This window comes from Cryptomeria japonica, chromosome 1, assembly GCF_030272615.1.
Source record: "Cryptomeria japonica chromosome 1, Sugi_1.0, whole genome shotgun sequence".
In the NCBI taxonomy this organism is placed as follows: Eukaryota; Viridiplantae; Streptophyta; class Pinopsida; order Cupressales; family Cupressaceae; genus Cryptomeria; species Cryptomeria japonica.
This window is the reverse complement of record NC_081405.1, coordinates 708,305,921-708,322,706: the sequence shown is the minus strand read 5'-3', so window position 1 is coordinate 708,322,706 and position 16,786 is coordinate 708,305,921.

Genomic DNA, 16,786 nt, shown 5'->3' with positions numbered 1-16,786 from the left:
AAAATAAAACTAGTATACTTTTATTTAAAAAATATATGTAAAATATGCAGAGAGATATCTTATAATAGAAGATAATCATGTGTAAAATAAATGTTTTTCTAAAACAATAAAATAACACCTCCACAAAAGTTGAAACATTGCATATTTCATTCATTCACCCCTCATTTGCATGTCAAATTGTTTCAAAAATGGATTTTTGTTTACGGACATTTTGATGTCATTGTAGATGCCTCTCGGCATAAAAATTATTTTAATATCTAGTACATCATATGTTTTTAATAAATTCTAAAAATTCTAGTATTTTCTTGTCTTGAGTAGACAATTAATCTTCTATTTTGGTGTTGATGACTCACTTCTAATAAAAAAATGAATAATAATTAAAATATTTTTTAAATGTCAATGAATTTTTGGTCTAGTGAAGTTCATGATAGCATGAAGGTAAAAAATTGGTTGTATAATAAATATGTAGTTATGATTGGTGGAGATGATAGTTGATAGTGTATACAAAAATTAATAATAACATGAGGTTTTTTAGGAAAACAAGTGAATATGTGTGGCCATTGAGAGCAAAAAATAAAAAATTATGGATTCTATGAAGAAGGAGAGGAAAGGTAAGTCGATGAGCTGGGAACAATCAAATGAGGGGAGGGGGGAGGAGAAGATGGGCAAAGACAAGGAAAGTAGAGACAACTAAGGGTATCAAGTGAGGTACCAATGAACAAATTCATACCTTACAAAAATCTTGGAATACACAACACAAAGTTGAGGATGTGGGTGCTTAGGATTTTCAAATTGCCAAAAGAAATTGATTTTTGGAACCTTACATGGACATTAGGGTGGCCATGACTAGCCTGCTACAAGACCTTGGCCACACAAGAAGTTGTAGGAATGTATTTGATATTCTCTAAGTTGCACATTCATGTTGCCAAACCATGATCATTCCTCTTATGGAAGAAAAATGTTAGAAATGTATTATGGTTGGAGGGGGTTCAACAAGCTCAAGGTAATTTGCTTCACCCCCACTTGCCATAGATAATATTTGTACATTTAAACTTAAGACTAATATTGCTTTTCGAGGTGGGGAGGTTGATATAATTTTCCTCCCTATTTGGTATATTCATAGATATATAGTGTGAACATAATCAATTGGTTATGAATTATTTTGGTCTAGGAGTTATTTTTTATTTTAATTTAAAATAATTTTAATTTTATTTACATTTTTTCATGTATGTGTATGTATATGAGTAATATTTTTTATATTTATGTAGATTTTTTTTTTTTTTGATCAATAAAATGCCAAGGCCAAAGAGTTTTTATTAATAAGAGAAAATTACAATTACAATTACAACTCCATTCAGTGTGGGCACCGTTAGGAAAGAATGGAGGGAACCTCCTGTCTAGCCCAGATCCATTAATGGATCAGAAAAATGAAACTAGATACAACTTAAAAAGGGAGATGATACAAGGATCTATGTATCTAATATCCAGGAAGATCTACAAGAGAATGCTTTTAGAAACATCAAAATTTCCTTTGAGCTGCAAGATGCCCCTTCCCTAAAAATAACCACCTTGATCGGTATGATAGCCCAATCTTTGCCTAAAAATGCAATGTATGGATCTGACAAAGCCCCTAAACTGCATAAGAACCTCAATACACCTTTCAACCCAACTTAATGGTAGAGTAAAGCAAAGATTTCAGACTACAGAAGATATAACGCTTGGGGCATAACTAACTTAACAAAATCTTACCGCAGGTAATACCTGCCAGATTTTAGCACCCTGTCAAATCATCATAGTATCGCAGAAATTGTTAGCCAACAAAGATGCCCTGTATCCATAATGCTCATCTAGTACCAAATCCGCCCAAGGAAGATTTTTTGGGGAGAAACGAAGAATTCAACTAATGACAACCATCATAGATTTAAACTAGCTGAAATCATAGATAATTTCTTGTTATGAGGCTAACAACTACCTAGGATAAGAGACCTCATTACTGAGAATGCTCAAGGTATTTATAAATCTTTTGTAAGGAAGCAGAACCAATCTATGCTATAGAGTTAATATTGCAAATAAATAAACATATGCAAAGATAGCTGAGTGGTTACTGAGAATATATGAATTTAAAAGCCTCTGTATATGTGTGTGTGTGTGTGTGTGTGTCAAGTTGGGCCATCTTTGCCTTAAAAGAGAGATAGACGATTGAATGAGCAGAGAAATAGCAAAACCCATATGCTAGAATTTGAGCGAAAACATAACTAAGTCTAGAAAATATATATACTGAACATTCATAAGTCTTCTTAGCATATATAGTATGTATGGAATCAAAACCATAGAGAGTCCAAAAGAGACGAAAGGAAAACCAAAGGCAAGATCCCCAATAGTGGCCGCTTAAAACACTTATCATAACACCAGAAACCCGGAGGGCCAAAAAACTAGGAGGCTTTCCTTATGGGAGGAGTCTCATCCTCTCCTACCCTGCTTCTGAGGATTCATGGAGCCCGAGCTCTCTGGCTTTGCTGAAGAGGGGTCAGCGGGAGAGGGAGGGATTGGCATATTGTCCGGGATGACTGTGATATTTTCAGCTTCGAGGTAGTTAATTAGCCACTTCTCCTGCGAGGGCTTTTTGACCTGTAGAATCCACGAGAGGAAGAAGAAATTACTGCTTCTGATAGGACTATAAGCATCAAAGGCCGCCTGCTCCTCAATGACTAGGATGGTGAATCGAGGCACTGGCTTATTCTTTCGGATAAGAACATCATAGTCCCAGGGCTTAGGAGCCATAAGCTCCTCATCAATGTTGACCACCAACCTATCTAGTTCGCCCAAGACTTCCTTTTTGAAGACCTTTTTACACATCTTCACCACTACTTCTCTATCTTTCTCTAGATGCATGGTGATAGCTAGGAACATTGTTGCGATGTCAGAGTTCTCTCTAGTTCGGTCCTCATTTAGGAGATAGTCTTTCCCCAAAGTTTTCATCACGACTCCAGTAATCAGAGGATTCTATTGGGCCAGGATGCCTTTCATTCTTTCCTCTTTAATCTCTCCAACAAAGGCCATCTGACGCTTCAGCCTGAGAAGTCTAAGAGTGGTATCCATCGTAGCTGAAAGAGAGACAGACAAAGGCACCAACCCAGCAACCTAGATAAAGCTGGCGAGTTGATGCTTCGTAAGAAGATCCCAGAGCAGGTTAGGGTCAATATCTGAGGGTCACGATGCAAGTGATGCGATCTCCAAAGATTTAAGACATAATTACCACCGCCTAAGCCTTTAAGCTGAGAGTACTCAAGATTTCAAATCGCTGGGTGAGGGTCACCTCAACATTTGCTAGGGTGTCATCACAATGGTACTAATCGAGGAGGTGATGCAGACACGTGATGTCCGCCATCGGAAAGGCACATCTCTCCTGACAGCTTAGGCTAAGGATAAGAGGTCAACTAAATTTAGGTGGCAAAGATAAGAAAAATGGTGGAATTTTAATGGCTAGGTAAAATTTTAATCCTAATAGAATACAATGTATATGTGAATAGTAATACCTATATATCCATATCTGCATATTTCAAAATGTGACAAGATATGCATACATGTTTATATACATATGCCTATTCCCATCTACTATTGCCTCCTACTAGTCTTAAAACTATGTAGAATTTGCATTGCTGATGAATCGGAATAGGGTATACATTTGTCTATTCACTTAAATTATATATAAATATGAATCTGAATATATATATATATATATATATATATATATATATATATATATATATATATATATATATATATATATATATATATATATATATGTATGTATGTATCTCATATATATATGTATATATGAGACCTGTATATATAAATATAAATTATATATGCAAGTGTATATATTGTATCTCATATATATATGTATATATGAGACCTATATATATAAATATAAATTATATATGCAAGTGTGTGTATATATATATATATATATACACACACACACACACACATAGACACACACACACACACACACACACACACACACACACACACACACACACACACACACACACACACACACACACACACACACACACACACACACACACACACACACACACACACACACACACACACATATACATGGAGGTTATTGGGTGGGATTGAAAAAGAATATATAAATATTTTTATGTGTTATATATATTTCAAAAATGAGTGTAAGTGTGAGTGAGTGGTGGGCTTATTATATGCCTAAGTCTGAATAGGTTTGCAATTGGCAAAGCATATATTTGAGAGTGGCAAGCTTCAGATGTAGTTTGAGGGAAGATGGATGTCATCCGCTCCCATGTTAGCTAACTCATCCGCTCTTTTGTTACCTTCCCTATAGATATGATTTACTATAAACCTCTCAAACCCTTGGCATAAATTTATGGCCCGAGACAGTAGGGTGTTGAGTCTCCAATTGGGCATACTGCCTTTTATAAGAGCATTGACAATAATTGCAATCCCCTTCAATATCCAAATACTTCACACCTAATTTTCTACAAAGATGCAGGCCTTCCACCAAGGCCATCAATTCCGCCTAGTTATTGGATTTGATACCTACAGGGAGAGCACGGATGACAATTTCCTTGCCTTCCCAATTGTGGATAGAGCATCCTATGCCTGCCACTCCTAGATTTCCCCGGGATGCCCCATTAAAGTTTAACTTAAGCCATCCCTCGCCTGGGGGATGCCACCTACATTTAGCTCTTCTCCTGAGATTTCCCTCAAGGCCATCCCCCACAAAGGGTGGGAAGGATAGTCCCTCCCATAGTCCTTTCATCTTTTCATCCCAATAGGTTACTGTGGCATTCTTTTTCATACCAGAGTTTATCCGTCTGTTTATGAGTTCAATAATAACAGCCTCAATTTTATTGATTACCTGATGAACCTCTAGTTTTTCATTTTCAAAAAGACGTCTATTTCTCTCCTTCCAAAGTTCCCATATTATGGAAGATGGAAGAGAGATCCATAAGCCTTCAAAAAGACACCCTCACCTAAGGAGAGGCCAGACTCTGAGTATCCCTAAAATGGATTGGGGAAAGGCAGAGGACCAGCCGTGTTTCTTGGTAAACCAGACCCAACATTGATTTGCATAGGTGCAATTGAGGAGGAGATGGTTGGTGTCTTCTTCATTCATCTCATAGAGAGGGCATCTGCTAGGCCCCTCATACCCCATCCTCCTGAATTTAACAGCAGTCAAGAGCTTGTTCTGGAGAGCAAACCATGTGAAGACTCCGGCCTTAGGTAGGCAGTACCTATCCCAACAGTTTCAGGGGCAGCTCTGTCATGTGTCTGAGGTGGGCTTTGGTGATATGAGAGTACCCATCCCTAGAATTATATTCCCCATTCAAGGAGCCATCCCATACAAGCCTATCCTTATTTAGGCCAAAGGAGATGTTCCTTTCTCTAAGAATTGCCATGAGTTTATTTTTATCCCCTGCAGGGATATCCCCATTTTCTCTGTCTATCCACTACCACCCTGCCCCTTCCTCTGAGGGGGAGATGTAGTTCCTTAGCAAATTTCCTCTATGTGATTCAAGGAGAGCTCAAGAAAACCCAAAGTCATAAATTTTCTTGATAGCCTTATACCCTCCCCAGGAATCAGACCAAAAAAGGGCTTCATCCCTAGAACCAAGGTTCCAAGTGAGTTTATCTGAAATAATATTTCTACATGCCAACATAAAGTTCTATATGCGAGAACCTCTGGGCAGGTTATTTTCTCTAAAAATTTGGATAGGATTACCTCCATTAAGGTGTTTATGGTGCAATATCCTTGCCCACTTCAAATGGGGATGTCTGAACATTCTCCAAACTAACTTAGCCCCAAGGGCTCTGCTTTGGTCACAGAGATTTTTAATACTGGCACCTCCTTCTTCTTTTGGTCTACAAATCTTGTCCCAAGATAGGAGTGAATTTTTTTTGTCTTCATTGGCACCTTACCAGAAGAACGTCTTAAGGTGTTTCTTAAGTTCATCCCTTGATTTGGATGATAAATTATGACAAAAAAGTTGGTAAATGGGCATAGTTGCCAAGACCGATTTGACCAAGGTTGCCCTGCCTGCAGAGGACAGCCATCTTCCTTTCCAAGTATTAATCCTTGATTTGATTTTAACCACCAAGTGGTCCCACAACTTTGATGAGCTGCTTCCTTTATCTAGGGGGATACCCAGATATTTGCAGGGGAGGAGACCCGACTTGATTTCCAGGACATCACAGATCTCATCCCCAGATGTGGGGTCTATGTTGAACATAAACACGGCTGACTTCTCCAAATTGACCTCTTGACCTAATGCTATCATAAAGGATTTGAGGATGCCCTTGAGGTCCCTTGCTTCCCTAATGTTGCCTTGCCCAAAAAACATTGTATCATCAACAAATTGCTGGTGGGTGATGGGGGGGAGATCACTGGTAATGGGAATACCTTGGATCCTTCCCTCCTCTTTGGCTTTTGAAATAGACCTACCTAGGGCTTCTGCCATTATAATGAAGAGGAAGGGAGACATAGGGTCCCCCTGCCTGAGCCCCCTCGAGCTACTAAAGAAACCTTCAGGATATTTATGTAGATATTATACATTAATGTATAATAAGTATTATTGCTCATATATATATACTTTTTTATTTTGGTCATTTCTATTTGATTTATTTTTTAAATATTTATATATTTAATCAAGCTAATTATATCTTTTATTTTTATTTTTAAATATATAAGTAAGCTTTAAACTATTTTTTAAAGTATATTAATTTGTCAACTCAATTTCGAGATAAATTTTAAAAATTTATGTTTATAAAAACATGCTTTTGTGTAAAACAATTCTTAACCTATACATTATATAGATGTATTTAAGATATCTATACATGTAAGACATCACTAATGTTAAATGTTTATTATAAATGACAACATTAATACTATGTTTATTGCTAAATAAATTAATTATTTGATATGAGATCCTTGCTACTAATGTAATACATCTCCTAATATAATAATTTTTTAACTAATAAAATAATTAAGACAACATATATATTTATGATATCTATACTAGTAAATAAACAACAAAAATATATAATTTAATTAAAAAATTTGTAATAATTTAAAAATAATAAAATGTTTATATTCTTAAAAATCTATTTTCCTTAATTTTATTTGAGATTGTATTAGATGTTTATTTCAACAATTTTTATCTAAAATTTAATAAATTTTTTATATCAAAAACCGATTTTAAAGAGGCCTTAAAATATACGAGAAACTACTCCATCCAGTCACATCACATAGGTTTTAGCAACCATGAGTCAAATCCAAAAATGGGTAACATACTAGTAAGATAAAATAGATAATATTATCATTAAATAGTGTAATATCATAAATTGCACCCTCTATAATTTCACATCACATATGTCTTCCCCTTTAGTTATAATTAAGATGTACTTACGCTCTCTTGTATAAATAGTGATCCAAAGCATACCTTATTGCCATACGTGTTTGATTTCTCAACCCTTAGGTCTGGTTTTTTTTTAACATATGCATGTCACATAGACATTTGCATGATGTGTTAGCATCCCATAAAAACCTGCAACTATGTCAACCATTGTAACATTACATTTGTTGCATTTCGCTAACGTAATGCCTTTTCCAACCTACCACCAACATTAGGAGTCATTTGTCTTTGGTAAAACCTATTCATTTTACCTCAATCCATCTTTTTGAACTTCATTTACTATTATCTTATATTTTATAGCTCTATTTTGGCATTTCTCTCTCACAACACTCTCATTCTCACACTAGCACTCTCACTTGGCCATAAACACTCCATTATTCCACCATTTTCATTGCTACAATGGTATCTTGAACTGCGTTGCAATTATTAGAAGGACATCATTGTCATTGTCACGGCGGCTTCACCAGCTAGGCAATATTATGTCACATGTGTTCATATTGGGGGGTTTGATATCCCAAAAATAGAAAACAATATTTACTTAAATGGGAAAATAGGGGGGTTTTAATCCGGGCTATGAAAAAATACAATATTTGGTGAAAATAGGGGGTTTTTAATTTGGGCTATGTATTGGGAAGGGGTGACAAAAAATGAGTTAAGGGCAATATTTTTTTTAAATAGGGGGATTATTTAGTAATTGAAGCCCTCATGGTCATTGTGGACTCCATTGTTGCTTCTCCATTGCACCAGTAGGCTATCCAACTTTTGTGCTTTAGGAGTAGTGACCATTTATGATTATTGATATTATTGTCTTAAAAATTTATTTATTTTGTCATTCTATGTCTCTTGCCATTATCTTCATCTTAGTTTTCTATGGAGGTGGGAACACTGAAGCGGGGGTTTGACTAAGGCAAACCTCTATAAAACCACCCAACATGCTTCTTTGGTCTTTTGTGTGTAGGTACAAGTGAGAAAACTACTTGGAAGAAGTTTGTAAGCATGCTGGGTATTTTTGGTGATATCAAAACCTTCCTTTGTCATTTTAATAATTTAGTCTTATTCATTTCTTTGATTTTAGTTATTTATATCATTGTCTAGTTGCATTTTATAGCTTTCAGTATTCAAAATTTTGTACAAACCATTTTGTGTTTCTTTATGGCAACCTCTATTTTCTTTTCGTACATGATGCTAGCATGAAATGTTGTCATCCACGCACCGTACATTCATCCATGACAAAGAGCTTGTCGGGTTGTCCAAGAGATATTTTGTTGTCTGTACTTCTAGTTTTTGAAATCTTGAGAACTTGTATAATCTTTGTGCATGGTTAAAACACACATTTGGTTAATTAGAAGGTAAAGTTTAAGTTCATAGCTACCTAAAGGCTTATCTGAGTGGATGGTAGAAATTTGACTCCTCAAAGGGTTTGATTATCCTTCATAGTGGTTCACTTTTCATAATCTAGACCTTGGTGAACCCGACATGAGCTCGCCTTCAGTAAATTTTTTTCAAAACAGATAGTTTCTGTAAACACAAAAATAATAAGTGTTTTCTCAAATTCTCTTTCTCTCACTTTTTGAGGTTTGCAAGACTACATGTTGTGATGGCCTTCCATGAGCTTCATGACCTAGTCTATAACTTTTGGGAACATAGTTGGAGGAAGCTTGAGAATAAACATACCTTAAACTAGACATAGTCCTACTATACCTAGTCCAATATTTTTTGGAAATCCTAATTCTCCTAAATTTCATCATGTCTATGGAAACTCTTCAAATTCAAACTCTCAAACTAATTCTTAGAAAAATTCTCCTCCTAAGTCTTCTCCTCTCGTGGACCATTTAGTCTACTCTTAGGGTCCTGTTGACGTGTTTTTTATGACAGCGTCGAACACAAAATAATGTTGCCTAACAGTCACTTCACTCTCTCTTGATCAAAGTACGATTGCATGCTAAGGTTGCAATAAGTTCAAACAATCGACTCCAAGGTTCCTTTATGCTACAGATGTGACTCAGTTGGCTGATGTGATTGCTGGTAATCCAAAGGACCTTATGTTTGCATCATTCCTTCACCTATTTGTTGTGGCTAGAGCTCCATCATCGGATATGGCAATTTTACGATGCTACTGCTTTGAACGGACTAAAATGAACTAAAAGTAAAGGGGAAAAGGGGTTTAGAAGGATCTAAATCTACTCCTAAAGGCAGTGATAACAATGAATAGTGCTCTGGTGGACAAATTCCAAATAAACCAAGCTCTGCTTTGCCAAGATAAACTACAACTTTGTGAGAACCGGTGCAATCTTCTGAGGGTGTTGAAGGATTTTCATATTGAGAAAAGTGCATCTAAATACCCAACAAGACGCAATCCAAATGACTATTCACAATTGATCTAAGCATAAATTTGGGGGTTCAGGCTAACTTTACACTACAACTTACAATCAGCAAGATGCAAAAAGTATGAACCATGGAAATTCATCAAACACCATTACATTCTCCATTGAAATCAAAGCACTATACTACTTCTACTCTAAGTGAGGAAGGTGAAACCATGCAAGTTTTGAAAAAATAACTTAAGTGGACACCATCAGAGAACAATGTTTCACTGTTATTTTCGCAAAAACTTATCGCAACAATTTCATACAAAGTCTCTCTCCTTTTACAAATGAGGGGGGTCGCCCCTTTATATAGGCCTCAGACCATGATTACATGCAAACCCTAATTAGGGTTTTCCCTAAAATATTCTCCACTCAAGTTGCAACAAGGTGGGAATCTCCAATTAATAACCCATCATGCCCATATACAATTAATTCAAAAGTTCCCAAAATAGCATCCATTGTGCATTAAATGCACCACCTCTTTCAAACTCGCCCAACATGAGTTGAATATTCATCCATGCAAAAATCGCCCCATTATGTCATAAATGCTCCATCATTTTCACATGCGGTGGCTGCATGACAAAGGAATCTTCCATAAATTCAACATACAATGATCGGGTCGCCATTTGGTCAAATATTTTGGCAATGAATGTGCCACCATACTGCCACGTGTTCAATAGATCCTCGCCATGCAAGTAGACCCCATCGTCATATATTTGCTCCTGCATATCTAAAATTGTTGGAGAGGGAAAATTCGATTCAAGAAGAATTTTCTTGAAGTGTCCTCAACTTTCCTTGCTTGAGGAAGGATTTCCATCAATTTTCACCATCTCCTATTTTTTAGGAAAATTTCCAAATTAGGGTTCCACGTCCAGGAGGGAGAGAATTCCCCTATGAATCCAAATTTGTAAAAAATTTGAAATTTGGATATGATTTGGTGTCAAAAAATAAGATTTTTCAAAATTATTCCCGAGGGGAATTCCTACATTTCCATTCCTCCTTGACCCTCAAAATTCTCCTTTGCCTTGGAAATTTCCATCCCGGACTTTCAAACTTAGGCGTGGAACGTGGAATTCAGCTTGGTGAAGGAATTTCATTATTTCCATGCCTTAGAAAATTTTCAACTTCCTACCTGGGCTTGGAATTTTGACTTTGATAGAGGAAATTCATCCTTCCCATGTCCTTCTTTGATACCTGGATTTTCGCGTGCCTCAGACAAATTTTTTAGTTTTCCAACTTAGGTGTGGAATTCACTCTTCATGGTGGAATTCATTATTTCATCCTTGATTTTTTTTCTTGACTTAGCCATTTCAACATCCTTTCCTTGGCCAAGGCGTTGATCCCTCCATTCCCTGGAATCTTGAATTTTCTCCATCTTCCACGCCTTATGTGTTTTGGTGCCTTAATGAACCCTTGGGCACAAATTCTCCATGGAGGAGGAATTCATGAGTTTGAGCATGCCTTCATGGATTTGGCGCCCCATCCTATGCTTGGGCGCTAATTTGCTTGGGTAATGGATTTTCATTGTCTTTTCATTTTCCTTCATCTCTCTTGTTTGGCGCCTTGATCATGGCTTGGGTGCTATTTCACCTGAGGAAGGAATTCACAACTTTTCCTTCCCTCCTTGACCTCTTTACTTCATTGCCCTGCCTAAGTGTTGGGCGGAATTTTGCACTGGAGGAGGAATTTTGTCAATTTGTGAATCCTCCATGAGACATCCATTTTGGTGCCTGTCCTTGGCTTGGGGCGGAATTTTGTTGTGGAGCAGGAATTCATCAATTCGTGAATTGTCCATGAGACCTTTGTTTTGGTGCCCTGCTGAGTGCTTGGGCGGATTTTGGCCATGAAGGAGGAATTTGATGTTTTCTACCAATTCAGGACATGTATATATATGAAATATAACATTTAAGTATAAGAAAGGAAAAAGACATATTGAAGATATACTTAAATGTTATATTTCATATATATACATGTCTTGAATTGGGCATGGAGGAGGAATTTGATGTTTTCTACCAATTCAAGACATGTATATATATGAAATATAATATTTAAGTATTTCATATATATTGTCAGGATGTTTGAGAGTGGTTTCAGGTCCCTAGGAATTATAATGCAAATTATGGATTACGGAAGATCTTTCAAATTTTTAGACTTAGTCAAATTTCAGGCCATTTTCAAATCAGGATGATATTGGTGGATTGATGTGAATTTCCAGACTTGGATGATTTTGCATGCTTTCCTCTTTTGCAATAGGAGTTCCAAACTTAAACATTTTTTTTATCCAACTTGTCTGCCTTCTGACACTTCCAGATTTAGAAATGGTCTTCAGGAACGTTCAATCTTCAAGGTCTTCAGAGATATTCAACTTTCAGTGTCTTCCTGTGAAGATCCTGCCAGAAATAGATTTTCCCAAATATTAAGTATTTCAAAATGTCAAGGTTTGGGCAAAATAGGCCAGAAAAGAACTTACTAAAAATAGAAATTACTAAAAATAGTAATTTTGATTTTTGGCAAAATTAGACCAATCCGAGAGGCGGTGAAACTTACTAAAATTAGACTTACTAAAAATAGTAAGCACTCAGAATTCGCTCAAATTTTACTGGGAGGTTCCTTGAAGGTTCCTGATTCTATTTCTAAGTTCAGTTTTCCAAAACCCTAATAGAAACCCCAAAAATCTAGGACTAAAGGCAAAAACCCTAAAATTGACGAAATGAGTCCTAGACTTAACCAAATTTGCTCAAATGAAAAGAAGACTTAATCAATATGACCCCCAAACACTTGCAAAGCAGAGAGACTGATGAGACTATTGTGAAAAAGACCCAAAAAAAAGCCAAAAGACTGGAAGGGCCTAAAAAGTAGGGGGTCTCCATTTGCAATGGGGCGATGTGTGAAAACGTCACAATAGGTCCCCTTTGAGTAGGTGCAATCCATGGAAGAGAACTTAAGGGACTTTGAAAACTTTATTAATTGTGATAAGTTGTTCACTCATGCAACCCCTATTATTGATAATTTGAGAGACTTGCTCGTCTTAGATCGTAAGGGCCTCAATTTGCTTCGTGCATTTACTAACATTTATGAGGTCCATATGTGGCTTCTTACACATGTATTTTTTCTCACCCTCAAGATACTCATTTGGACATCATTGGTGGCTAGTTGAATGTCCCAATCCCTAAGATATTGGTGTATATGGTTGAATCGAATCCTATTACAACTCCTATATCTTTTGCTAATAATACAAACATTGTGTCTGCAAATCCTATTATATACCTAGAATTAACATGTCTCAGAATACTTTGGGGTATAACATCCCTCTTAACTCTATGTAAATCCAACTTCAACGCTCAATGCTTCTAGTACTAATGTTTCTACTACAATGGCTAATCTTCTTCCACCTTCCACACCATCCAATCCCATTCTAAATATTCACCATGTTGTAAAACCTAGGCCAAATGCAATCTCAACTTTCCAACCTAACCAATGCTACTACATAATCCACACTGACACCTTACTATCATTGTATCCCTCTTGCTTTGACCATCCTAAATGCACCTATTTTTACTATTGTAGATGTGTATTCTATCAAATGGTTTTGCACCATATAATGATGTGCTTCATGTATGCATTTCTTTTAAAACTATTGCAATGATAAATTAGACAAAAGTACTCTATTTTTGTATACCTTATTATTTATCTATACTTAATTTTAGAATAGAGTTGACCTTGTATTGCAAAAAGTATAGTCATTGTTATGAATATTATTGTAAAATTTATTTTATTGACTATATGCAAGTCAACATATGGTATTTAAGTAAATTGATTTTGTATTTGTAATAGATCATATATAGGTCTACGTAAAGAATTTATATAAAATGAGACTATGTACTATATTAGACCATATGTAGGTCAACAAGTAATGCTTATGCAGTTCATGATTGTACATAGTCATTTGACCATATATAGGTCAGCAAGTAAATCTTATGAAATTCATGATTTTATATAGTCACTTGACCATATACAAGTCCACAAATAGTTCTTTTTGTAAAGATGGCTATATATAAACCTTTGACCATACATTGATCAATGAGTAAACTTCATAAGTAAATATGCCTATCAATAATCTCATGTAACCATTGTCAAGTTTGTAATGAGGTTTCATAGTAAAAATGGTTGTGTGATTTTCAATGACCATTTTTAGGTCTATAATTAGTTTTCATTGTTAATATGGTTGCGAGATTATAATCAATCATTATTAGGTCTATATAGGGACTCCATTGTAAATGTGATTAAGTAGTTTTATCTATCAATTGACAGGATTGTGAGTGATCTTGCATGTAAATGAGTTTGAGTATTTTATTTGACCTTTTTTGTGAATAGATTTTAATTATCACAAGATGCAAGCTAAAGTAGAAAAAAGGTTATAAATATTTTACTGAGATACGAAGCAAAAGCATAATCCTCTAACTCTGTGAAGTTGCCCCCAGGGAAGAGACCTAAACCTTTGTGAGATGCTGCTAAGTTGTTTCATCACAAACATGTTAGCTAGAAACAAATATTTCAAATGAAAAAGAGATCTTTTTGACAAATGATATAACAAAATGATATGATTAGACATTGAGCTAACAAAATAGTGATCATTGAGATAAACATATTTCACCAGTATGGGTAGAAATTGATTTGATAAATAGTGGTTTGGCCCCCACAAAGGCAATAAAATATAGATCGAGTTCTTTGGCCCCCACAAAGGCAAGAGATAATAAGATCAATGTGCTAATGCAAATATCCAAAAATGTTGAGATATGATAGCCCCCCTTAGAATGGTATGCATGAAATGCATGTCATTATAAGGAGAAGAGATGTTGTGTCACACCAACATAACGAGATGTTTCTATGGAATGCAACCTTGCAACAAATGACACATAAAACCCACAACATCAACAAAAATACAAAGAGATAGGGGGAATCCATTGGTATGGCATCAGAAAAATTCGCAATAGTAAAATTTAAATAATGCATATGGCTACATACGAGTTACTCATCATGGTCCTGAAGTTTGTGGATTTGAGGAAGTCACATGAAGAAAAATAAAAATTAAAAATTTGGGTCAGCATGGAAGAGAGCCTAAATGCCCCCAATGCTTTGCATCATCCTCAAATATTGAAAATCAAGATAAAATAAAGAGAAGAAGGGTGATTAACAAATATAAGAAAGAGGTGACAAAGAATCCCCCATTTCCAAGCTCTTTCAAAGTGAATTGGGTCCTACATGAGAGCACAAACATATAAATATAGTCACCACCCCCTATTTCCAAGTACCAACAGAGTAATTTGGGTTGTTCAAAGGGGCACAAAACATATAAAGTAAGCATGGGGGAACACAAACAGGCACACTCTACTCTATAAGATAAGAAGAGTAGGTGTACTATCTTATAGGTTTTTCACGATTAGGTCATCATCCTCCCAATCTTGATCATAAGGGGAGGGAGAACAAGACCAAAGAGGGACAACCGCAAGGGGAACACTAGGCACTTCTCCAATGGCAAGGGCTAGGGATGATGCAACTTCCACATCCTCATCCCAGATCTCTCAAGAAGTGAGAATCAATGACTGTGTGAAGATCACAGACATCGCTGAGATATCCTCTAAAGAGTTAAACAAATGCATCTCAGTAGAAGAGGCAAGTTACTCAGTTCGAGGCAACAAAACAAGAGTCAGACTGTCGATCTTTGGAAGATGGATGAAGACAAAATCTAGACAAGGGTAACCCTTTTTAACAATGCAAACAATGAAAAAAATACTGAAACAAGCAAAGAAATAGAAATAGAGGTCGTCAAAACTAGCTTTTGATGGCAAAACTCAGGCACAAGGCTCTACTCAAACTTTTTCTTAGGTTTCTATGGAGGTGAAGGCTTCCAATTAACTATAGAAGGTTTAAGTACCCCAAGAAAACTTTGATGCAAAGGAGGTTGCAAAGCAGGAAAGATAGACAATGCTACACTAAACACAACTTGTGTATGTAGCATGTCAATGGGTTAGAAAAATAGAGGAATATTAGGCAAGGTGATGATCAGGGGCAAATACAAGGTGGGAGCAATGATTCAAACTTGTACCCTTTTAGGGCGAGCCTCATTGATAGTCCTTCGAGAGGTAGGAAGTAGTACAAAAGACAAAGAAAGCACACAGATATTAGGGGTAACAAAAGCGATAACATGCACAAAAACAACAAGATCAAGGGCAGACACTAACGACTCACATGTAGCCTTCAAGGCAGCTTCACGCTCTTAATCTATTGCCTACCAATGATTCTTACACTCACTCGTAAGATAGTTCCAAGATAAATTGGGACCAAGAAAAAAAGTCTAAGAAGGCTTAGCAACATCATTCTCCATGAGAGAGGCCTCCAAAGTCATTGTCGATAGAGGAGAAGGCCTAACTGATGGAACATGAGATTCTACTAAAATAGGTCCTATAGACACAGTCATGGGCACCCTTCCTCATTTTTCTCTAGGAGCAATTAGAGGAATAGGGGTACCTTAGGAGGTTGTGACGTAGGGGCCAGAGTTGACAAAAAAGCTTAAGGTGAACACCTACCCTTATTTTATTGGACAAGATGAGGGATATCTACCATGATCGAAAGCTCAAAGGGAGGGTAGGTTGCAAACATTGATAGTGCAAGTGTCTTTCCTTTTCTTGCACTAGGTACAATCATAGGAATAGAAGACACCATTAGAGGTTGTGTAGTCCTATGTGGATGAGGAGTTCTACCCTAAAGAACAGGTCTATCCTTAGCCCCTTATGAAGATAGGGGAGAAGACACATTCTACTACAACATAGGAGAAAACAAGGAAGGGGGAGTGAAAATCAATGTAGGGGGAGATAAAGAAATTATTGGTTGCACCAATGTAAAGGCCAACTCCCCTATTTTGTACTTATAATAAGCCTTACACAACAAATCTCTATGGGG